The 25,266-nt window shown below is 35.6% G+C and overlaps 1 long non-coding RNA gene across 1 annotated transcript in view; it reads right to left on the reverse strand.

The window, feature by feature from the left end:
- Window positions 1-407: 407 nt before the first annotated feature.
- Window positions 408-25,266, reverse strand: part of LOC102155831 — a 36,920-nt gene continuing 12,061 nt past the window's right edge. Inside the window, exon 6 of the long non-coding RNA XR_005378234.1 lies at window positions 408-890. This is a non-coding gene — a long non-coding RNA (uncharacterized LOC102155831). The remainder of the gene's footprint in view (window positions 891-25,266) is intronic.

Raw genomic sequence — 25,266 nt, forward strand, 5'->3', positions numbered from 1 at the left:
AGTAAAGCTGCAACAAATAAGTCCTAGCTAATGCCTAATAAAAAGATAAATTCAGTCACCCAAAAAAAAATCTGTGACCCAAAAAGTCTTCTGATATTGAAAGAATAGGAACAAATGTGGGGAAAGACCTCTCTGAGAACCTAGGGTATGCTTTGATTGATTAAAAAAAAAAAAGTATGCAAAGTAACAAAGTAACAATGGTCTTCTTATAGGTAACTAAAGAAAATATTTTAAAAATAAAATAAAGAAAAATATAAGAAATTATTAATAATAATAATAATATAGCAGTATCAGCAGGCTGCTTTAGTTACATCTATACTTGTATATTGTCATTCTGGAAAGAAAGGAATTCTGAGTTTAACTTATACTAACTTTAGTGATCAGTTCCTGAGAGCCCCACACAGTTGTGTAGGAGAATACGTAGGATCCCAAACATTGTCAACCTTCAAGTCCCAAGTTAAATGTTAAAACATCTCAGGAAAGGAAATTGATGAACAGAATGAAAAAGATGCAGGAATGGGGGAGGGGGTGGCAAGAGGATCCAAGAATGATGAGAAAAGGAAGACAAGAAGTGTAAAGCAAACTGCATCTGTATATACATATGGTTGAAATTGGAGTTAGATTAGAAATTACTCAGAGGCTAATTAGTGCTCAGAGAGAATGGCTTTGTCACTGGCTTGATCTAAGTACTTTGTTATATCCTGAACAATGGGGGACTGGCTGTGCTGCCTTAGGGTAGTGAGTAATGGCCTGTACCATCTGTGGCTCCTCTCAGGCACCTGAACCCAGAAGGAGTCACCCTCACAGGAACCATCACACCCGAGATGCTGAGTATATGTCATCTCTGCTGCCTGCCTCCAGGGCCCTTGCAGGAGTAAGGCGGTCTGATCCTGGAATAAGAAAGAAGATTGTTACTGGAAATAACCTGAAACCACGGTCTTGTAAAGGATTTCTTTCCTCACTTTTCCTTTTTTTTCTTTTCTTTTTTCTTTCCTTTCTAATATACATTTACTAAGGTCTTTGAAGACAGAAAAGAGAAAGAAATGTAGAATGGAACTGCCTGTGACAGAGGGGAAAGAAGAAAAGTGACCACAGATGTGAAATATGGAAGAGGAGGATGTGGAAGAGGAGGAGCACTGATAGGATTCAGAAACAACATAAAACCAGTAAAATGTTTTTGAAGACCTTAAAAGTAAGTATGACAGACCATAGATTATTGTTTGGTGCTGGTGTCATATGCAAAAATCTCATTTTCTTATTTGTAAAGTGGAGATAATTATATGTGCCTCATAGGATTTTGCCAGAATAATAGTAGCAACTATTTCAGAGTTTTGTCAAAATAAAAGGAATCAGTGCATGTAAAGTGTTTAAAACATGTCTAGCATATAGGAAATGTACAATACTGATAGCAACTGTTAGCATTTTGTTGATGTTGTTAGTGATAATTTTAGTATTATTGAAAATTGTAAAGTGCCAAACACATTGCCTGGTGCATGCAAGTTTTTAATAAATGGCTATTATAATAATAGTAATAGAGTTATCATTGCTATTATTATTACTACTTGAATAAAAGTGGGATATACATCAAACTACAACATTGGAAGACTAAAAACAAAACAAAACAAAATAAGTGAAAAGACAGAAAATAAAGGAGACAATGCAAAAGCACAAAACAAGATCAAAGGAACAATAGAAGATCAGCTTTCATATAATATAAGTATATATATTATAAAATAAAAAGAGAAAGCAAATCAAGAAAAAGAAAAAATAAGTTAATCTTATATGTTGGAAAAGGAGAGAAAATATAATTTGTAGATACTATAATTGTATAATAGGGAAAGCACAAGAGTATCAACTGAAATACTAATATTGAAAAAAAGTTCAGAAAGGTGACAGGCTAAAAAATAAGATTCCAAAAATCCATATTGTTTCCATATACAAAGAGATATAACAAAAATGTAAGGAAAGAAGATCTCTTGCACAATAGAGCATAAAATAGAACAAGACCCAGAGCAAGAATAAGAGTACAAGGGGATCTCTGGGTGGCTCAGCAGTTTAGCCCCTGCCTTTGGCCCAGGGCGTGATCCTGGAGTCCCGGGATCCAGTCCCATGGCAGGTTCCCTGCATGGAGCCTCCTTCTCCCTCTGCCTGTGTCTCTGTCTATCTCTCTGTGTCTCTCATGAATAAATAAAATCTTAAAAAAAAAAAAAAGGATAAGAGTACGAGAGAAAGAGAGATGAAGATGTAGAGATATACTCATGATACCTAGGAATGAACTGAATCAGGAGTGTGTAGACTTTGATAAAGAAATCAAAACCATAGTCTCTGTGCATGGACAAAAGACTTGAACAAATTCAGAGATAAAATGTATTTTGTGTGAAGAAGATAAAATGATTCTTGAATTTATTTAGAAGAAAAAACCCTCATAAAATTTAGGGGGAAAATTAGAAGAGAAATGAGACCTAATTCCTCCAGCATGTATTAATACAATATAAAGCTGTACTAAGTAGACTACAACAGTGCTACTGCTGAAACATAACAGTAGCCAGCATTTATTAGTTGCTTTCTGTTTTCCATGCACTAAGTGCTTTCCATGCCTTAACTAATTTTATCTCTTATACATAACAATGCTTCTTGAGATAGGCCTGTATTGCTATAAATTTTCCTCTTAGAACTGCTTTTGTTGCATCCCAGAGGTTTTGGACTGTTGTGTTTTCATTTTCATTTGTTTCTGTGTACTTTTTTTATTTCTTCTTCTATTTCCTGGCTGACCGAGTCATTGTTTAGTAGCATGTTATTTAACCTCCATGAATTTAATGGGGCTTATTTTGTGGGCTAATATGTGATCTATTCTGGAGAATGTTCTGTGTGCATTTAAAAGAATGTGTATTCTGCTATTCTAGGATAGAATGTTCTGAATATATGTTAAGTCCATCTGTTACCGTGTGTCACTCAATGCTATTGTTTCTTTGTTGATATTCTCCTTAGATGATCTGTTCACTGATGTAAGTGAGGTGTTAAAGTCCTCTACTATTATTGTATTATTTTGATTAATTCCTTTAGGCTTATTATTAATTGTTTTATGTATCTGGGTGCTCCCATGTAGTTCATAAAAATTCACAGTTGTTATACCTTTATTATTATATAGTGTCCTTTTTTGTATCTTGTTACAGTCTTTGTTTAATGGTCTATTTTATTGCATATAAGAATTGCTACTCTGGCTTTCTTTGGACATCCATTTGCATGATAGATGTTTCTTCATCTTCTCATTTCAATCTGCAGGTATTTTTAGGTCTTAAATAGGTCTCTTGTAGACAACATGTAGATTGGTCTTGTTTTTATCTATTCTTTTTTTAAAAAATATTTTATTTATTTATTCATAAGAGACAGAGAGAGAGAGGCAGAGACACAGGCAGAGAGAGAAGCAGGCTCCATGCAGGGAGGGGAGCCCCATGCCGAACTTGATCCCGGGTCTCCAGGACCACGCCCTGGGCTGAAGGCAGGCACTAAACCACTGAGCCATCCAGGGATTCCCTATTCTGTCTTTTGGTTGGAGCACTTAATCTATTTACACTCAAAGTAATTATTGATATGTATTTATTACCATTTTATTTATCATTTGGGGTTGTTTCTTTTTTTGGGGGGGGTTGTTTCTGAAGATCTTCTGTGATCCTTTCTTTCATGGTTTGATGATTTTCTTTAGTAATCTATTTGAATTATTTTCTCTATATTTTTTGCATATTTATTAGTGGTTTTTGATATATGGCTACCATTAAGTTTTTATATAACCTCTTCTGTATATAGTGGTCTATATTAAGTTAATGGTCATTTAAAGTTGAATGCATTCTTTTCTCCCTTCCTTCCCATATTTAGTTATATGTTGTTATATTTTATATCTTTTTGTGTGAGTTCTTTGATTGCTTAAAGAAATATTCATTTTTACTCCTTTTGTGTTTCCTTCCTCTATACTGTCACTTTTAGTCTCTCTTTTCTACTCAAAAAGTCCCTTTTAATAGTTCTTGCAGAGTTGGTTTTAATGGTCATGAACTCCTTTAGTGTTTGTCTGGGAAACTCTTTATCTTTCCTTCTAGTCTGAATGATAGCCTTGCTAGATGGAGTATTCTTGGCTGTAGATTTTTTTTCATTCAGCACTTTGAATTTATCATGCCACTCCCTTCTGGCTTGGAAAGTTTCTGCTGAAAAATCTCCCTTGTAAGTTATTTACTTCTTTTGTCTTGCTTTTAAATTTTTTTTCTTTATCACTATATTTTGCAAATTTAATTGCAACATGTCTTGGTGTGGATCTGCTTTGATTGGGGATCCTCTATGCCTCCTGGAACTGGATATATTTCCTTCCCCAGATTAAGGAAGTTTTCAGCTATTATTCCTTCAAATAAATTTTCTGATCCCTTTGCTCTCTCTTCTTCTTCTGGGAACTTGGGAATGGGTGGCAATATGAGCAAAACTTGCACTGTGCCACTAGTCCTATGCCAGATCCCTCAAAGCTCTGCAGGAGCTAGGAGCTGTAAGATGTGGCTTCCAGGAGCATGACGCTGAGCAAGGCTGGGCCTAGCACATGATTCCAGCTATGCACCTGGTATCTGGTTGGGGTGTATGCACAGCTTTAACAAAATTTGCCTTGAGCCCAGGGCCAAGGCTAGCAGACTTAGAGTCAACTAGTCCTCAGTAGAACTTATGGGCATGGCTCACCACTAGTGGGTTAGGTAGCGGGTATCAATGCAGTCCACCTCCTACAGGTAGCTCTGTGTTTATGATGGGGAATGGGGAAGGAAATGGCACCTGTCAGCTCCCTCATTTTCAGAGAAGTCCTCCAACGGGTTCCCAAATCATATGAATAGTTATGTCTCCTATTTACCCCAGGTGTTGTGTAAACTGACACTTTTATGTTGCCTCTCCAAGCATGCTGCAGTCTCTTTAAGGGTGATGGTTGAGCTACCACTCACCCTCCTGGCTTGCCCAGTGCTGGGGTAGTACACTATTCAAGCTCCAGGCTCCAAGTACCACTGATTTTATAAACACAGAATTCACTCCCTCTGGTTTTTAAAGCCAAATTTTGTAGGGATTAGTCTTCCTCTGTGAGCTCCCTAATGCAAGGGCCCATTTCTCTGCTCTTTCCACACATACAGCTCCTTCCCTCCTGTGGACAGCCTCCCTCTGCCTTTCCAACCTTCCCAACTTTTCAGCTGCAACTTCTTTTCTATATTTAGTTATGGAATTTGTTCTGCAAGGCTTTGGATCTCTCTCTGGTTTATTGACTTAGATGTAGACAATATCTAGTTGAACAGATGGGATGGGGTCAGCTCAGGGTCCTCTTACTCTGCCATCTTCCCAAGTTCTTCTCTTATATGTTCCTTTTTCTCTCTTTCTGATACTTTTATTAATCAAATATTGGACACCTTATATTGATTATCCAACATCTTCTGTTTTTCATTTTCTATCTTTTTTATATCTTTTTGGGAGATTTCCTTACTATTAATTACCTTCCTACCTTTTTACCAATGTTATTTTTCCACTATCATTTTTTAATATGTTTATGATCAAGAGTTATGTTTTTTTCTAAATGTTTTATATATATATATTTATATATTTTTTATATATTTTATATATATATATATTCATAACAAGCATACACACACACACACACACACACACACATACATATATTTCCATTCTGTGGATGCAACTTATAATCTTTTGTTAAGGATATTGCTTTTATTTTGTTCTGAAGTTTTCTTCTGGTTCCTATATTGTCTTACCCTCTGAGTTCCTTTTTTTTGTCTTTGTTCATTGATCTCTTTTTCATGGTAAAGACTTTTTTCATGTTTGTTGAAACTTGGCCTGTGTTCTTTTTTGAAAGTGTGGCATTTAAAACTCTAAAACCAAGAGAGAGGAAAAAAAAAACAGGATAATGCCCAAAATTGCAACTTTTCTTGAAGCCATCAGACTGGTGAGGTCACAGAGCAACCAACCAGCCTAAAGTTGAAGGAAATACAAACACTTTTAAGGAGAAAAGGTCATGACTACTGGTTCACCTTTGGTAGAACACAGGGAAAATCCAGTATCACCATATAATAGGATAAGAAGAAATTCAGCTCAAATTTTTTAATGAATTGCTAAAGTCTGAGTGTAGAATATCAAGAAAGGCTACACTACCATGTGCTTTAGATAAAAGAGAAGTCTGCTTGAGTACCATATTTTTCTCCTTATATTACCTCAGGGCTTATATGCAAAAGATTGCAGGCAGGGTAGGAGATTGGAGAAAGCCTCCTTCATTGATTTATAACTGGAGGAGGATAGTGGGTACATTACAGAAAAGGCAGATGTCCCTTTCTGGACACTTTTTTCCAAAGAACAAATGCCTTAAGTGTTTAGAGGTTGGGTAGCATACCATGTTACTTTGAGAACCCAACTAAAAACCCACTGTACTGAGAGAAAAGTAAAAGAAAAGCCCTCCATCCCTGGGATGGGGCAGGAGACCCTAAGAGGTCTCCTACCACTGGAGAAGGGCACTGATCACTGAGAAAGCTTGATCTCTGACACTCAAGATCACAGGACCTCTCTATAAGACAGAGGTTTGTTCAGAAAAATGCACATCCCACCCCAAACCAGGTTAGAAAATACCAAATAACTAGTAAGAGCAGAATACCCTTGGTGTTATGAGTTGAATTATGTCCCCCCAAAAGATATCTTTAAACCTTAACCCACCAGTACTGTTTGGAAATAAGGTTACTGCAGATGTAACCTCTTATTATGTTAAGATGTTTTAGCCATTAGTACTGGTATTAAATTAGTATAGTATAGTGCATATTATACGGTACTATATGGTAATGTAGTATTATATTGCACTGATATGATATGATAATACTAGTAACAGTATTATATATTATTATTAGATAAGATGAAGTCATTTTGGGGTAGGGTGGGACCTTAATCTATGACTGGTATCCTTCTAAGAGGAAGATAATATGGACACAGAAAGAAACATAGAGAACACCATGTGAAAATGGAAGCAGTGGCTGGAGTTTTGTATCTATAAGCCAGCAAATACCAAGGATTGCCAGTAAGCCATCAGAAATTAAGAGATATGCATAGGACAGATCATCCTTCAAAGCACTAAGAAGGAACTAAAACTGCTGACAAAATGATCTCACATTTCTAGCCTCTGAAACTGTGAGAAAATAAATTTCCATAGTTTTAAGCCATACAGCTTGATATTTTATTATTTTCACAGTCCTAAGAAACTAATACAAATGCAAGAAGAAAGGAGAAAGTTTTTTTTTGTTTTTGTTTTGTTTTGTTTTCCTGAGGCACAGGCACACAAAGAAAGTTTGAGGATAAGGGTACAACAGAGACACTGAGAAAAAAAAAAAAAAAAAAACTCTGACAAACCAGCTTCCATCCTGAACATAAAGCAATACTAGAAGAATGTAAAGCTTTGATGCACTGAAGTTAACAATGACAAAATGAAGAACTAGCTCAGTTTGTTTAAAATGGCACAGACCCACCACTAAAAATCTAGAAGATTATGCTTATTTCCAGACACAAATACTCTTTGTCTCAGACTTTACTGTTCCAAACATGAAAAACGACCTTAAAGAGACATAAAGCAATCAATAGAATCAGATTCAAATATGACCAGTTGTCAAAACTATCAGATAAGGAATTAAAAATAACTATAATTAATATGTTAAAGATTCCCATGGAAAAGAGGAACAACGTAAATGAACAGATAGGGAATTGCAGCTGGAAGATGCAAATATAAGAGTCAAATGTAAGTGCTAGAAATAAAACAAATTTACACACACAGAGTAATAGAGATGAACGATGCCTTTGATAAATTCATTAGCTGACTCAATACAGATGAGAAATGAATAAGTGACGTTGAATATAGGTTAGTAGAAATTACCCAAGCTGAAATATAGAAGAAAAATACAATTGAAAAGAAGAAAAGTTGGTGGGGGGGGGCTCAGAAGAGGTGATCAAATAACTATTGGGACAACATCAAAAAATTTGGATTTTTGATTCCAGAAGAATTGGCAGGAAAAAAATATTTAAAAGACAATGGGCAAGAATCATTCAAGAATAATAAGTGATATCTATCACAGACCAAGAAACTCAGAAAAAATTCCCCCTCATTCTCTAAAGACAGATTATATTCAAATTGCTGTAAACAAATTTAAAGAGAAAATTATAACAGCTGTGAAAAAAGACATTACATACTTACACAAAGGTAAGAATTACAGCAAACTTCTTGTCAGAAAATATGCAAGCCAGTAAACAATGGAAAAACATATTTAAAGTGCTGCAAGAAATTAAAACCTGTCAACCCAGAATTCTATAGCCAGTGGAAATATCTTCATAAATACAAGAGAAATAAATACAAGAGAAATAAAGACAAATAAAGACTTATTCAAACGAACAAAAATTGCAAGAATAGTCATGAAAAGACCCATCCTAAAATAAAATATTAAAGGAAAACAACAAAAAAGAAAGTAAAATAAAAACTTTTTTTCTGAACAAAGAAAAGTCTGTCTCCAGAAATAAGTAAAATAACAGTAAAATATAAAAGACATTTTCTTATTTTTAATTGCTCAAAAGAAAATTGGCTGTCTATAGGGGGAAACAATTAGAAAGGTCCTAGATTTTAATCCAAACATATAAATATTTACATTAAATTTAAACAGCCTGATCACATCAATTAAAACATAGAGATTGTCAAATTGCATCTTTTTAAAAAGTAAGATCCAACTATATGGTTTCTACAAGAAATACCCTTTAAATATACAGACATTAAAGGAAAGAAAAAATTATATTACAAAATTCTATTTTAAAACATGCTAACAATAATAATTTTAGACAAAGTAGACTTTATAACAAGGAATATTATCTAGAATAAAGAAGACATTGCATAAAGATAAAGGAGTAAATTCATCAATATGCAATTATAATTGTGTATGCATCAAAACAGAGCTTCATAATACTTGAAACCAAAACTTGTAGGACTGAAAGGAAAAAAATAGGCAAATCCATAAGTGTTGGAGACTTCTACTTTGCTCTATCAGTAACTGAAAGAACAACTTGATAGGAAACAGTAAGGAGAAAGAAGATTTGAACAACATTAATAAATGTTTTACTCTTGAACTGATGAAAGAAATAAACAAAGACCTAAATTAATAAAGACACATGCCATTGTTCATGGATTGAAAGTCTCAACATTGTTAACATGTTAGTTCTTTCAAATTAATCTGTAGACAATGCAATCTTAGTTAAAATTCCAGAAAGATGTTTTTCAAAGTTGACAAGCTAAAATTAGTGAGGAAAAGAAACTAAAATAGCCAAAATCATTTTGAAAAAAAAAAAAAAGTTTGAAGACTCAAACTATTGGTTTTCAAGAATTACTATAAAGCTGCAAAATTTAGCACAGTGTGTTATTAGTGAAAAAAAAAGCTCAAACATGTAAATAGAACAGAATAGAATCCTGAAATAGTCACCCTCCAACACACATGTATAGTTGATTTTTAACAAAGTTGAAAAGACAAGCCAATGAAGAAAGGATCCTCTTTTTAGCAAAAGATGGTGGAATTAGAAAACTGTAAGTAGAAAATGAACCTCAACTCATAATTTATATCATACACAAACATTAACTTCAAAAACTAACATTCTTAAATGTAAAACATCAAACTATAAAACTTCTAGAACAAAATACAGGAGAAAAATCTTTGTGATTTTGAGTTAGGCAAAGATTCATTAGCTATGACACCAAAAGCACAGTCCAAGAATTAAATATTGATAAACTGGACTTCATAGAAATTAACACTTTTATTCTTTGAAAGGCACTCTTGAGGCAATGAAAAGACAAGCAACAAATTGAGAGGAAATGGAAAACAACCCAAATGCCCTTCAGCTGGATAAAAATAGCTATAGTGTATCCAAACACTGGAATTCTACTCTCCAATAAAAAGGTAAGAACTAATGATGATACAACCAACAACATGGATGAATCTGAAAGAAGCCTCACGATCAAAAATCTACTTACCATACAATTACACTTATATGACATTTAATAAAGGCAGAACTGTAGTGATAGAAAACAGATCTGTGGTTGCCAAAGACTGGGAAGTTGACTCTAAGTCACAAAGTAATTTGGGGGCTTCTTTGAACTGTTCTTGTATCTTGACTGTGATGGTAGTTACACATGTGTGCCTTCAAAATGCATAGAGAGTATAGTTTATTTTTTGTAAAGATTTTATTTTTAAGTAATCTCTACACCCAATGTGGGGCTCAAACTCACAACCCTGAGATCAAGAGCCACCTGTTCTATCAACCAAGCCAGCCAAGTGGCCCTAGACTGTTCATTTTTATTTTTTTTTAATTTTTATTTATTTATGATAGTCACAGAGAGAGAGAGAGAGAGGCAGAGACACAGGCGGAGGGAGAAGCAGGCTCCATGCACCGGGAGCCTGATGTGGGACTCGATCTCGGGACTCCAGGATCATGCCCTAGGCCGAAGGCAGGTGCTAAACCGCTGAGCCACCAAAGTTCGGATCCCGAACTTTTTATTAAAGAAAAATAAATTCCATCCAGAATAGGAAGAGAATCATAAAATATTAAGGAATAGAATTAAGAAGAAATGTAAAGTAGCTACACAAACAAATTTTAAGGGGACAATTCCGTTTAAAAGAAAGGCCTTTTGTAAGACTCCTATGGGGAAATGTTATGTGTGTGCAAAGTCACACATTTTCTTTTGTTTCATTTTTTAAATTTAAATTCAATTTTCCAACATACGGTATAACACCCAGTGCTCACCCCATCAAGTGGCTTCCTGGGTGCCCATCAACCAGTTACCCCATCTCCACCCCCACTTCCTCTTCCTCAACCTTTTGTTTGTTTCCCAGAGTCAAGAATCTCTCATGGTATGTGTTCCTCTCTAATTTTTCCCACTCAGTTCCACTCCTTTCCCTTATAATACCTTTCACTCTTTCTTATATTTCACGTATGAGTGAAACCATATGAGATTGTCCTTCTCCAATTGACTTATTTCACTCAGCATAATGCCCTCCAGTTCCATCCACATCGAAGCAAATGGTGGGTATTCGTCTTTTCTGATAGCTGAGCAATATTCCATTGTATATATCATATATATATGATATATATATATGATATATATATATATATATCACATCACATGTGTATATATCACATCTTCTTTTCCCATTCATCTGTCAAAGGGCATTGTGGCTCCTTCCACAGTTTGGCTATTGTGGACATTGCTGTTATGAACATTGGGGTGCAGGTGTCCCATCATTTCACTACATCAGTATCTTCGGGGTAAATACCCAGCAGTGCAATTGCTGGGTTGTAGGGTAGTTCTATTTTTAACTTCTTGAGGAACCTCCATACTGTTTTTCAGAGTGGCTGCACCAGTTTGCATTTCCACCAACAGTGCAAGAGGGTTCCCCTTGCTCCACAGCCTCTGCAACATTTGTTGTTTTCTGAGTTGTTAATTTTTACCATTCTCACTGGTGTTAGGTGGTATCTCATTGTCGTTTTGATTTGTATTTATCTGATGGCAAGTGATGCAGAGCATTTTCTCATGTGCTGTTGGCCATGTGTATGTCTTCTTTGGAGAAATTTATGTTCATTTCTTCTGCCCACTTCATGATTGGATTCTTTGTTTCTTGGGTGTTGAGTTTGATAAGTTCTTTATAGATCTTAGATACTAGCCCTTTTCTGATAGGTCATTTGCAAATATCTTCTCCCATTCTGCAGGTTGTCTTTTAGTTTTGTGGACAGTTTCTTTCTCTGTGCAGAAACCTTATCTTAACTAAGACCCAATAGTTCATTTTCGCTTCTGTTTCCCTGGCCTTCACAGATGTATCTTGCAAGAAGTTGCCGTAGCCAAGGTCAAAGAAGGTTGCTGCCTATGTTCTCCTCTAGGATTTTGATGGATTCTTGTCTCACATTTAGATCTTTCAAGCATTTTGAGTTTATCTTTGTGTATGGTGTAAGAGAATGATCTAGTTTCATTCTTCTGCACGTGGTTGATCAATTTTCCCAACATCACTTATTGAAGAGATTGTCCTTTTTCCAGTTGATAGTCTTTCCAGTTGATCATAGAGTTGAGTGCTCATTTCTGGGTTCTCTATTCTGTTCCACTGATCTATGTGTCTGTTTTTTCAAAGACAATTCATCAAAACACAATCTTTTGGATATTCACATTGAAATAGTTTTTGTTTGTTTTTTAATAAAATACCTAGGATTAGTAAGCATATAGAGAAAAATGGAACTTTCAAACCTTATTAGTGAAATTATGTATTTATGCTGCCTTTTTAGAGGATAATTTTACAATACTTAATAAAAACTTTAACCTTTGAATCAATAATTCCCCCACTGGAATTTGCTTTAAGAATATCATTGAAGAGGGGCGTCTGGGTGGCTTAGTCATTTAAATGTCTGCCTTCGGTTCAAGTCATGATCTCAGGGTCCTGAGATTGAGTCCCACATCATCAGGCTCCTTGCTCAATGAGGAGCCTGCTGCTCCCTTTCCATCTGCCTGCTGCTCCCCCTGCTTGTAGTCTCTCCATCAAATAAAATCTTTTTTAAAAGCAATATCATTGAAGATATGTGTAAATGTCTAGTTATTAAATTAATAATTTTATGGTAAGTGAAGTAAATAATCTATGCTGGATTCATTAACCCCACTGATTACATGGATTATGCTATACCCGTACACTGTAATATAGTGAGAAATTTTAAGAGGTTTTGAAGAAGCTATTTAGTCCATCAGGCTACAATCAGGAAGATGGAAGCTGAGCAAGGTATTCACATGGATATAATTTAGTCTAGGAATTTGGTTACATAGTTATTGGAAAAATAAAAGAATAAAAGGGAATATTGAGCTTACCCAAAGCTCAATCTTTCCTTACAAGATCTCTGACTGTCCTTAATAACTGAAGGAAGCACAACATCCCCACAAACCGAGGTGTTAGGTTAAAATGGTGACTAGGTAGTAATACTAGCAATGAGGCAATTTCACTCATCTTGGTAATCACTTCTGTACAAGAATCTTTGGTGTAAGGTGTGATGGAGCAGATCCTGAAAATTCAAAACCCCAACTGGCATTATTTAGAATCAGTGAACAGAAAGAAAGACAAAGATATTTCTAAAGGTCTTGGAACTGAGGGTGGGTACTTTTAGGCTGCAACTGGTGGGGGAATGCTATCCTGCTCCACTAGGAACATTTACTAGGTCGTTTTTAAAATTTTTTAAACAGGCTTCACACTAATGGAGCCTAATGCAGGGCTTGAACTCACAACCCTGAGATCAAGACCTTGAGATCAAGGCCTGAGGTGAGATCAAGAGTCAAAGGCTTAACCAACTGAGCCACCCAGGCACCTCTCTAGGTCATTACTGAAGTTAGTTGTATGGCTCATTATTTGGGCAGGATCTGATGCTTTAATTTCTGTAGGTATTATACTTGAACATTTTCAGTCTTGCCTTGTTTATGAACCCCATCCCATCTCCATCTTTACAAGAGTGACTTTGTGACTTGTAATGAAGCATATGTTGAGGCACTGAGTATACCAACTCATTTTTGAACTCTATGAGCAAATAAAGGCTTGCCCAGGAAGGTCAAGTCTAATTTCAGGTTCATTTTGTTGGTGTATCTGTTGAACACCAGCAAATTGTTACTAGAACTTTTGAAAATTTCATAGGTAGAATGTTAGGATTTTTAAAAATATGTGGAAGATTCTTGGGTGTTAATACTTTACATCAAGAGCTGAATGTGTTTCACTGGTAAAGAAACACCACCAGAGTTTGTGGGAGATATTTCTGACATAGTATAAATACACAATGCTTTAGAGAGACGTGTCATTTCAATTCCAATTGTGTTAAGGCCTCCTGATTGACCACTTATGTTGCAAGTAGAACAAGAGGATGTAGAAGTACCTGTGGATGATGATGGGTGTATCTTGTCTGATCCTTGCTAAATTATTAATTTGGTTATTCTCCACTGATAAATGAATCCATATTTAATTCTAGTTGTCTAACCTCATACTTTTTGTACCAGGAGAGTCAGGCATTGGAACTTCATGGAGGGGTATATGGTTAAAAAATAAGCAGGATCAAAGAAATTTCTTCATTTGGAACTGTGAAGTATATAGCCCATATTTGCTGACACCTAGCAAATTCATGAGATAATCATTGCACCACTATGGGAGGTTATGGATTGCCCCTATCAATGGCAGCTCCTCCAGAGAGATGTTAGAATATTAAGACATTAATACATAAAGATCAGGACCACCTCTTCTCATTGACTTAACACAATTTGGAAAGAGGTAGTTCTAATAGAGGAAATCAACAACTTTGAGCTTAAAATAAAGTTAAAATGGTAAATGTGATCCTTCAACAGGAAAGTCTTCTTAAGTAAATGAGTTAACCTATCAGGAATCCAGATTCAGCAGTTTGAGGATTTGGTCGAGGAGGTTACTATTTAGCCAAACAAAGTCTCCACAGTCAAGACTAAGAAATTCGTAACACTTATTAAGGATCAGGGGGGTGGGTAGGGACAGAACACTCAGCTGCTACTATGCTCTCATTTTCTCCATTAAGGGGGAAATGGATTGGGGAATATCCACATGAGAAAAATAAAGACCAAAAGAGAAGACAACTAACCAAGTCTGTTTCCTCTACATTTTGCAACATTTATGTAGAAATGATGTTCAATGTATATCAGAAGAAAAATTAACGCTGTAATCTTATACACCTCAGAAGGAAGGAGACGGAAGGAAGGAAGGAAGGAAGGAAGGAAGGAAGGAAGGGTAGGAGGGAGGGAAAAAGTTAATTAATTTACTATATGCCAGAAACTGATACCAGATAGTTTCACATAGGTTAACTCATATTTAAATTCCATAAACACCTGAAAAGTTAGCTTTTGTCTTTTCCATTTTTAAGATGAAAAAAAATATATATATATGGTTATGATTAAAGTCAAATAGCTGTAAGGTGGCAGAGCTGGAGTTTATCCTGAGTCTGTATCTATTCTATCTAATTATAATATAGAATTGTAAAACCAAACCCATGGCTGTGGACTAGCATCAGCAGGAGAGTGAAGCAGAACAAAAGAAGTAAAATCTGACATGAGGCTTGAAGAAAGTTAGATGATTAAACTGCAACAAGAAAGGAATTCATCAAAAGCGTTGCTTCAAGAGGGTTGTAGCACCTTAGATAATTTCACTGGAAATGAAGAAAGCTCCAAAATTAATGACCTAAATGCCCATCTTCATAAGTTACATAAATGAACAATAGAATAAACTCTAAGAAAGTGATAAATAAAATAATAGTAGAAACGAATGAAATAGACATCAATAACAAAAAACAAGGAGAGTCAAGAAAACCAAAATCTTATCCTTTGCAGTTAAAAACACTGGGAAAATCTTTAGCAAAACTTTTCAAGAGAATAAGGAACAGAATATAAATAAATAATTTTATCAATTGGAAAAATCTTACATAACCACATATAGTAAGAAAACTATAAATAACTATGTGCTGACAGTTTGAAACTTATATAAAATCAACAAATACACATAAAAATCTAACATATCAGAATTGACTCAAAAAAAAATTTAAAAACTTGAAAATTCTGTATTTGTTAAAGAAATGTAAATGATGGTTTAAAAATCCCCACCATAGGGGTGCCTCCATGGCCCAGTTGGTTAAGCGTTCAATTCTTAGTTTCAGCTCAGGTCATGTTCTCAGGGTGTGAGATCAAGCTCAAGCTCTGCATAGGGTTCTGTGCTGCTTAAGATTCTCTCCCTCTCTTTCTGCCCCTCCTTGTTTGCACTCTCTTTCTCCTCTCTAAAAATAAATAAATAAATAAATAAATAAATAAATAAACTAACAAACAAATAAATAAATAAAATCCCCACCCTAAAAGCAGTAGGCTCAGGTGATTTTATAGATAAGTTCTACAAAACTTTCAAGGAATTGATCATCCCAATTTAACACAAATTCATTCTAGCAGTTAAAGCATAATAAGGGAAAACATTTCCCATATTATTGTATGAGGACAACATAACCCTTATTCCAAAACTAGATTAATACATTCTGTGAAAGGAACATTACTGGCTTATTTCACTTGTGAAAATAAGTGAATAATGCAGGTTCAAAAATCCTAAGCAAGATATTTGCAAATTAATTCAACAGTGTATATAAAAGATTATCATAATAATCAAGTAGAATTTATCCCACTAAAGCAGAAGAGTTTTAATAACAGAAGATCCTTAAATGTAATTCACTACATTAGTAAATTTAAAAAGAAAAATCATATCATCATATGATATAGGCTGAAAAAGTATTTGTTGAAATGTAATATTGATAAATAATAAAAACTCTTAGTAAATGAGAAATAGAAGGGAACTTCTTTAACCTGATGAGGAGAGCTATTTTTTTGTAATGTCCTAAAGCAAACATTATCCTCAATTTGAAAACACAATTTGATTATTTTCTTTAAAAGCAAGAGCAATTTGATCTCACTTCTAACAATATTAAATAGGTAATCTTAGCCAATGTAATAAGACTCAAAAGAGCAATTAGAGTGACAAGGATTGTAAGGAGGAAGTAAAATGTCACTATTTATAGATTATGTGATCATTTACAAAGAAAATCTGAAATAATTTACTGAAAATTTATTTAAAGTAACAGAAGAGCTTAAAGCTGCCTGGTAAATACACATATTTATTTATATATATTTACATATATTCAAAAATTAGTTGCATTTCTAGACAACAGTGGCAAATAACTAGAAAACAGAAAGAGAAAGTAGCATTTATAATAGTCTCAGAGAAATTAAGAATCAAGGAATAACATTAACAAAATATATGCAAGTTGAGAAATGTTATAGGAAGCTTATAAATGGAGAGATAAAACGTATTCTTATAAAAATGACTTTTCCCAAATTGAATTACAGATACAATGAATTCCAATTAAAAGCCCAGGTCTTTGTTTGCTTTTAGAATTTGATAATATTATATACAATATATAATAAAAAGTAGAAAGCCACAAATATTCAGGACACTTCTAAAGGAGAAGTATATGGAGAGGGCACATGTCCTAAGTAGATATCAGGAATGATTATAAAACCATGGTAATTAAAACAGTATGTATTGATACAGAGATAGACAAATTGAACATTAGAAAAACCATCACTAGATCCATGAGTATGTGGAACTTTGGATTAGGACAAAAGTGGAATGTCTGATCAGTGAAGAAAACTAAGGATTATTCAATAAATGGAACTAGAAATAAAGAGTCATCAATGTAGAAAATGATACAAATGAAATTCTATGTCACTTAATGGCCAAATATCAATCCAAGTGAACCAAGGACATAAATGAAAAGACAAAACTTTAAAACTCTTAGTAAAAAAAATAAAAGAAAACCTTTTAAATCTTGAAGTGAAAAAAATATTTTTAGACAACATATCAAAAAGGGGCTATAAAGGTAAAGACTGATATATTTAACTGTATTAAAATTAAGAACACTTTTGTTCACCTAAAAATGTCATAGCTAATGTGAGTAACAAGTTGAAAACTGGGAGAATATATTACTATGCGCACAACTGAAAAAGGATTTGTATCAACACCATATAGAGAACTACTAAAAAGCACAAACAATCCAACATAAAAATGGGCAAAAGACGTGAACAGGCATTTAAAAATGGGAAGGCCATATAACCATTAAACACTTGAAGATATGTCTAACACCATCAGCAGACTAGGAAATCAAGACCATGATGGGATATCACTTTAGACTCATTTAAAAATTACAATTCCAAGTGCTATAAAGGATGTGAACACAGGATATCTTTTACACTGCTGTGGGAGTAAATTTGCAAAAACAGCTTGCCACTGTCTCTTAAAGTCTTTCATATATATTATGACCAATGGCTCTACTCTTTGTTATATACCCAAGAGAAACTCTTGCACATTTTCAATAGTAAATATGTATAAGAATGTTCATAGGAGCACTGTTCACAACAGCAAAAGCCTGAAGTAATCCAAAAACCCATCAACAAAAGAGTAAATAAAAGAGCTGTGATATACTTACACAGTAAATAGCATGTTACATGTCAGAAAAATGAACTACTGCAATATGCAATAATATCATGATAAATTTTAAAAGTCTTCCAATATTACATGTAGCATATTATATAGTAAAAAAAATATCCAAAAATTACACACATACACACACACACACACACACACATACACACAAAAAATGTTATGAATATCTAAAAAGGAAATCTTTGAAATACACAAAAGACAAGCAAGGGCATGAATCAACATAGGAATCATAATGATGGTAATGTCAGGTGGGAGGAGACAGCAGAATGATATGTGGGCAGGGGGAGAACACGTGATTATTTATAGGTTATTTTTAAGGTCCTGGCTTTAATTTCAACTTATGGTTTTTGGATATTTATTACAGAATTAAAACAAACAACAAACAAACAAATAAATGTATGGGCCATGCATGCATGTGTCTGAACCAAAGATGATGGCTAATACATCTAATCATAATTAGGGAAAAATAAGGAGCACTTAAGAAGTCTCTGGATCAGCAATATCCATAGAACTCTCTGAGATGGAATATTCCATATCTGCATTAAGTCCAGTGCAGTAGCCACTAGCTTACGCTAGGTACTCACAATGTGGCTGGTACAACTGAGGCACAAAATTTCCAGTTGTATTAACCCAAATTAATTTATATTTAACTTTAAATAGGCACACAGTAAAAACAACTTTCAGTGGTGGGAGTATTGTTACTCCCAGTGTTGTACTGAAATTAGTATTGTTCAGGGATCAGTAAGCAAAATGACTTGGCTTAAGTAAATGGTTCTTAGCAGAAAGTAACCAAAAATAAGGTTGACCAGAGATAAAAGTTACTTACCTTGTGAAAAATCCAGTTCACCATCTCCAAAGAATGGAATGTCTACTTTTCTTTCCTCTTCTTATCTTTCCACATAGAGTAGTGTGAGAAGGATATTTAATAACAAAATTCAACCACCACTTATGATATGCATTCATTCATTCATTCATTCACTCCTTGTTTAATTTTCTCCCTCCTTAAGCTCCCTGTTTCAGTAAACAAACAAGACTTATTGTAAACAAAGAAGATATAAGCCAGTTATTATTTGAGTAAAGTCTAAGTCTGCATGTTTAAATGTATTTACCTCCTTCTTGTTAATGGCATCATTCAATCACAGTTTAGTAGCTTCCAAGTGAGAGGATTAGAAGTGTCAGGGGAATTGCTCACTCAAACCAGGAAATGTGGGGTTTTTAGTTCAAACAGTATCTGAAGGAAGCTGGTAAGCAACAGCTGAGAAGATGAAAGATCAGACCAACGCCTCCCTTTGAAGTAAAGACTACTCAGACTGTGAGTATAACAATGTTCATTACTGCCAGAACTCCAAGTGGCTGTTTGACGCATGCTTTAGAATGTATCATAAAATCTATAAAAATATCAACAAGATGCTTTCAAGTGACACGAAACAGCTAGAGTGCCCTATTTGCAGGGACACTGCTGTTTAAAGGCAATTTGCTGGATTGCTTTCCATCTGGGACCAACGCAAGTGCCTTCCAATCTCTCTCCCTCCCTCCCCCCCCCCCACCCCGCACCCCTTCCTTTCTTGCTCCCTCCTCCCATCCCCAGCTAGAAACTAAGATTTTAAATGTTTCATTTCTGCTTCCTTTGAGGGCCAGGAAGAGAAAATGAAGCTTTTCTTGGCTTGCTTCTTAACTCTCCTAAGAGATTCAGAGACAAAAAGATTGCTTTGGGAAAATAATAATGCCAAATGAGCATTAAAATAATAAATGGGTTTTCTGGAAATTAGGTTCTCAGAGGTCATGCAATTAAAAGTTAGGAGGAAAACACACCTCAGGCTTGATTGGAGGAGACAAGCGAGAGCCAGGGCAAATACTTCCACCATACTTCAAGTTCCATTCAAGGTTTGAAGCAAGGGAGCTTGTTGATTAATCTATTTGCATACTTTCAGGACTTGATAACAAGCCAGAGTGTAGTATAATTTCATAGGCACTGATTATTAATAATAATGAGGACCGTGATTAGGGCCCTGAATATGGAGGGGTCACAGCAGGGTGCAAGGCAAACATGAGTCAGCAGCACAATATTATTTGAAAAATAACAAACAAAGGCCCTCAACTGCCTGAGGAGACGTGTGGATGCCTCTCATTATATGAATGTTGATATATTAGACTTTATCGTGGCACAGTTAAAATCAAGGAACTTATTTCTCATATACTGTCCTCAGAAAAGCTTTATGGAAATTCAAGGACCCTTGGCAGCTTGTGTTTCAATAAACGTGCTTCCCTTGTGACTAGTGGGTCTTTCAGTAAGAGGATCTGTTGGGATTCTTCACTTCTCCCAGCAACCTCTACCACAGGATCGATCCCTGACCAAAGTACGGAGAAGAACCTTTCACAGAAGAGTGCTTGCTTGCCTTGCTGAAGAGGGCAGAGGTGTCCAGAAGTAAAGCAACTGTGCCAAAGACCCAGAGCTGGTAAGGGGCTAAGTTTTGGATCAGAACCTTGGTTCCTTCCACCTAGTGCTCTCTAGATAGCCCACGAAAATTCCAACTTCATTTTCTCACTGGACTAGACAGCCAGATCTGAGCAATAGGACAGAATTACATATCATTTGGCTGCAAAATCCTGAGAATTTGACAAACCAGCTCTAAAAGCCTACTCTTCATCAGACCAACAAGCCATTTTTGAAATACAGTGTTTCACACAAAGGAGTATTTGGTGAGGAATAGAAGCAAAGTGACATTTCAGGCTAATATGTTTGGATGAATTAAACTGTGGTTGACGTCTTCATTTGAGGAAATACTTCTCACTTATTCCCCCTCACTCCAAAACAAGCATGAAATGATAACGTGAGAAGCAATGCTATGCTAACGCGTGTGACTATGTGTCTGAGTCTACACAAATGCCCAGCTGAAAACATCACCCATACCCCAGCTGTGAGGTCTGTAATACATCTTTCTCCCCAGAGTGTGTTCTGCAACCCACACATAACAAAGGCCTGCTTAGAGGGTCTCTAAGGTCCTTTCAGATCTAGCATTCTCTGGTACTATAATTTGAAGTTTTCCTTCAGACCTCTTAGCTCTTTTGTTATGCTTAAAAGATAGTCATCTGTTTCAACTTTTGATTAATTCCGAGCTTTAATAATAGAATGTTATAGCACAATTCCTTTTAAATATGTTATAAAAGCTTAGCTTTTTAATGCCTCAAACACTTTTTTTCAAAGGAATATGAAACTTCTTGAACTTCTTGAAACTTCTTCAACTCTGCTTCCCAATAGCAGGCTTTCCTCAGTTGCCCTTTTGATTCTATTACATGGTAGATGAAAGCCACAATCCTCCTTACTGAGAGGTGGGGTCTATGTCTTCTCCCCTTGGATCTGAGTGGGCTCATTCCTGCTTAATCAAAGAATACAGCAAAAACAATAAATACAGGGCTCGTTTCTGGGTCTTGGCCTTAAGAATTTGGCAGCTTCCACTTCCTGTCTCCAGAGTATTCAGCCATCATGCCGTGATGGAGACAAAACAGCATTCTGGAGGCAGTTGCATAAGGAATTGAGGCCCCCAGCTGAGCACCCAACCAAATCCAGCACCAATTTGCCAGTCATGGAAGTATGCCATCTTGGAAATAGGTCTCCCAGCCCCATTTCAACCATTCCAGGTAACACTGAATGGAACAGAGAAGAGTCAGCAGACTTCTGACCAAATTGCAGATTTGTGACAGAGTGAATGGTTGTGTTGAGGTAGTTTGTCATGTAGCAATAAATATTACTAGTAGTAATGATGATAATGAAGATAATAAAGGCAACGTTTTATGAGGATTTATCAGGTTCTAGGTATAGTGCAAAGCACGTCACATGAGTTATATCGTTTAATTTTCACAACAAATCAAGGAGGTAGCCACTCTTATTCCTCTTCATAGAGAAGGAAACCAAAGCTTCACGTCACCAAACACCTAGCCCAAGTTTATTTAGTCAGTAAGTGCACTCACAGGTCACCAACCCAAATCCGCCTTCTTGTTCTACGCTGAATTTCCCTGTCTCTTGATGGCCTTGATGATTCATCCTCTACATGGCTTTGACTACTGCCTTTCTACAAAAGATACCTACATCTGTTCTGATAGTTCTGACTTCTCACAAGCTTCCACTCGATATCTGTAAGAGCATAAGTAAATGTCTCCCTTGGATCTTCTACCTCTGTGCTACTTCTAAACCTTGCAATTTTCATCTGCAATTCCTTTGTTTGCCACTACTTCCCTTCTGGGCAGTGGGGATCCCACAGGAATGGGCTGGGTCTTATTCTTCCCAATATCTTTAGTGTCTGGCACATAGTTATTTGATTCTGCACAAGTATATTTAACTACATTATTTTCCTGCTTTCACCTCAAAGTCATTATGTCCCAAAACAAACTATCATCATCTCCATTGTCTCCTCTTCCATATTCCATCAGAGACTTCACCATACTCATAGTCCTGCAAACTTGGAAGCATTTGAGACCTGCTTCTCCTTCAGGCAGAGTCCTGTCAATTCTTCAAAATACCTCTCGCTTCTCATGTGTTCATTATATTCCCTCATCCTGACTCCCTACTACCTCTGGATTATTGTAATTTTCCTAAAACTGGTTTTCTTGCTTTGTCTTCTCTCTTCCAATCCATTTTGAACTTTTTTTTTTTTTCACAAATGCCAAATGAGTCTTTTTCATGAATTGCCTTTATCTCATCACTGCCCTCTCAAAATCCTTCAATGGCTTGCTACCCCCAGGATCATGTGTCACTGTTAGTTTTATCAATCAGGTAAGATGCTTTCACTTGCAAGTGAAACTCAACTTGTACTGGTCTAAACAAAGAAATCTGGAGTTCAGAACAAGGATCCAATGGTTCAAGATGTTAAGGATCTAGTTTCTTTGCATCTCTCCAACATTGGTTTCATGCCATGCCTGGCCTCTATCATTTATGTTGCCTCGTGGTGGCGTTGGGCTACATATACCCTTGATAACTCCCAGTAGATTTACTCCCTGTAGCTTTTTTTAAGAGTAAAGAAAAACTTTCCCAAAAATATCCAGTAGACCTTTCATTTCATTTCTTTAGCAAGTTAAACTTGCTGTGGCTTACAACAAGTGTTTATTTCTAGCACATTAAACACATTCAGTAAAGGTTGGCTGTAGTTCTGCTTCCTATAGTCTTCATTCCAGGATCCAGACTGAATGGGCAGCCCTTATATGGGATGTTACCAGAACCACACCTGGGCTCTCTTTCCTAGATCAAAGTGAGCCTCATGACCAAACCTGACATCTGTGAGGTCAGGGAAATCAGTGGGATCACAGACAAGGACAGCATTATGGGAAATAATAATATTCTTCAGCCTAAATTGGGTCACGTACTGATTCTTGAACCCATCACCTGTAAATGAATGGAGACTGTCCCTCTGCCAAGACACACCCTTTGAGCTGAGAGTCTGGTTCCCTAGGAGTTTTGCTATTATCCAATAGGGAAAGAAAGTTGAGGATTTACCATAATGTCCAATATATATTTAGCATTCAAGATCTCAACCCAGTGGTCCAGTCTCCTACTGCTCTCCCACTCATCAATGAGCACTTTTTTCTGTGGACAGACATCTCCAATGCTGGTTATGTTGGTTTTTCTACCTGGAATGTCTTCTTGTCTGGCCTCCCATTCTGCACACACCTATCCATCTTCTAGGAAACTCCATCCAACAATTCCACCCTCTGACAGTACTTCTCCAACATCAAACATCAAACACCACTTACTAACATGAACTCTTAGAATTTGAGATATCCAACAACCTTAAAAATAATTTAGCTCAGCATCTCCTAAAGGGAGGATACCCCAATCTTTTACATGCTTTGTGCCCTCCCACCACAAAAGTAAGTGGTAAAAAATGTGGTCAGAACCCCTGTATGTGTGGTATAATCTCTCTTAGTTATTCATAATGTTCAGTAGCACCTAAAATCTTCAAGAGGTCTTTATAAAGTTATTATAATTAAGAAATCAATAATTTTAATAATAAAAACATTATATAAAAATACATTCTATTAAAATCTATTTCTAAAATAAATACATTAGTATACATTTGAGAAAATAATAATTATTTTTTAACTAAGACACTGTTAAACTTTAACTTGGCATTTTCTAAATATGTTTGTCACTGACTAATGTTTTCCCTGTAACCTAGATTGGAAAATGCTGACGTAGGCCAAACCTCTCAATTAATAGACTATATTGTGAGATCCAGGTAAGTCTAGTGGCTTATCTAAGGTCATACAGCCTTTCTGTTTCTTTCTGTGTGAAACAGAAAGAGAGGCAGGCTTGGAGGTGAAAGTCTGAGGAGTATATCTGTCTTTTAATGAGTTTTAGTGTAGGTAACCACAAAACATTCAGAACATCAATGTCCTCTCCTTTGTCATATGAGGATCATAATGATATTGACTTCTCAGTGTTGTTGTGAAATGAGATAATGTGTGAAAACGCTTTATGAAGCACCCTATTTCATACAGATGTACAATTATTACATACTCATAATGAGAGCTAAAATTCAAGTCCCCAGGCTTCCAGCCAGTGCTCTATTTCTATACCATCCTGTCCCCAGCGTTCCCTCAGTCCCTTAATTCTTCTACTATGTTATTAGTCATTTGGCCATTTCCTATCTGTATCCTCAGCAAGGCTGTACGTTTCTTCAAGGTAGGTAATATATCTTCCATTTCCATTATTTGTTCATAGCACCAAGCACAATATGATGTATACAGTGTGTATTTGAGAAATAATAAATTGAATTTACTCCTGTGACAACTGGAACATGATAATCAGTGTAGAGAAAGTAAAATTTTCAGGTCCACTAATTTCTTTGTATCTATCTGAATACTGAGAAAGAATTGAAGGTAATTCCATGCCCTAAAAGAAGTGCAAAGGGAGTTTCAAAGAAAATGAGTTAGATAATTTAAAAGTTTGACCTGAGAAAGGAAGGTTTAGAAATTGAGAGATTTTTTTTAGTACTCATTATGAAAAATTCTAATTGTGTTTCAGAATGACAAGTCCTTGCAGTCTGAAGTTCTATATATAGTTACAAAATACTTTAAATAAATATACATGAGTTCATATTTGTTTCATACTTGCACTGACAAGTGC

Source organism: Canis lupus, chromosome 25 (assembly GCF_011100685.1).
Source record: "Canis lupus familiaris isolate Mischka breed German Shepherd chromosome 25, alternate assembly UU_Cfam_GSD_1.0, whole genome shotgun sequence".
In the NCBI taxonomy this organism is placed as follows: Eukaryota; Metazoa; Chordata; class Mammalia; order Carnivora; family Canidae; genus Canis; species Canis lupus.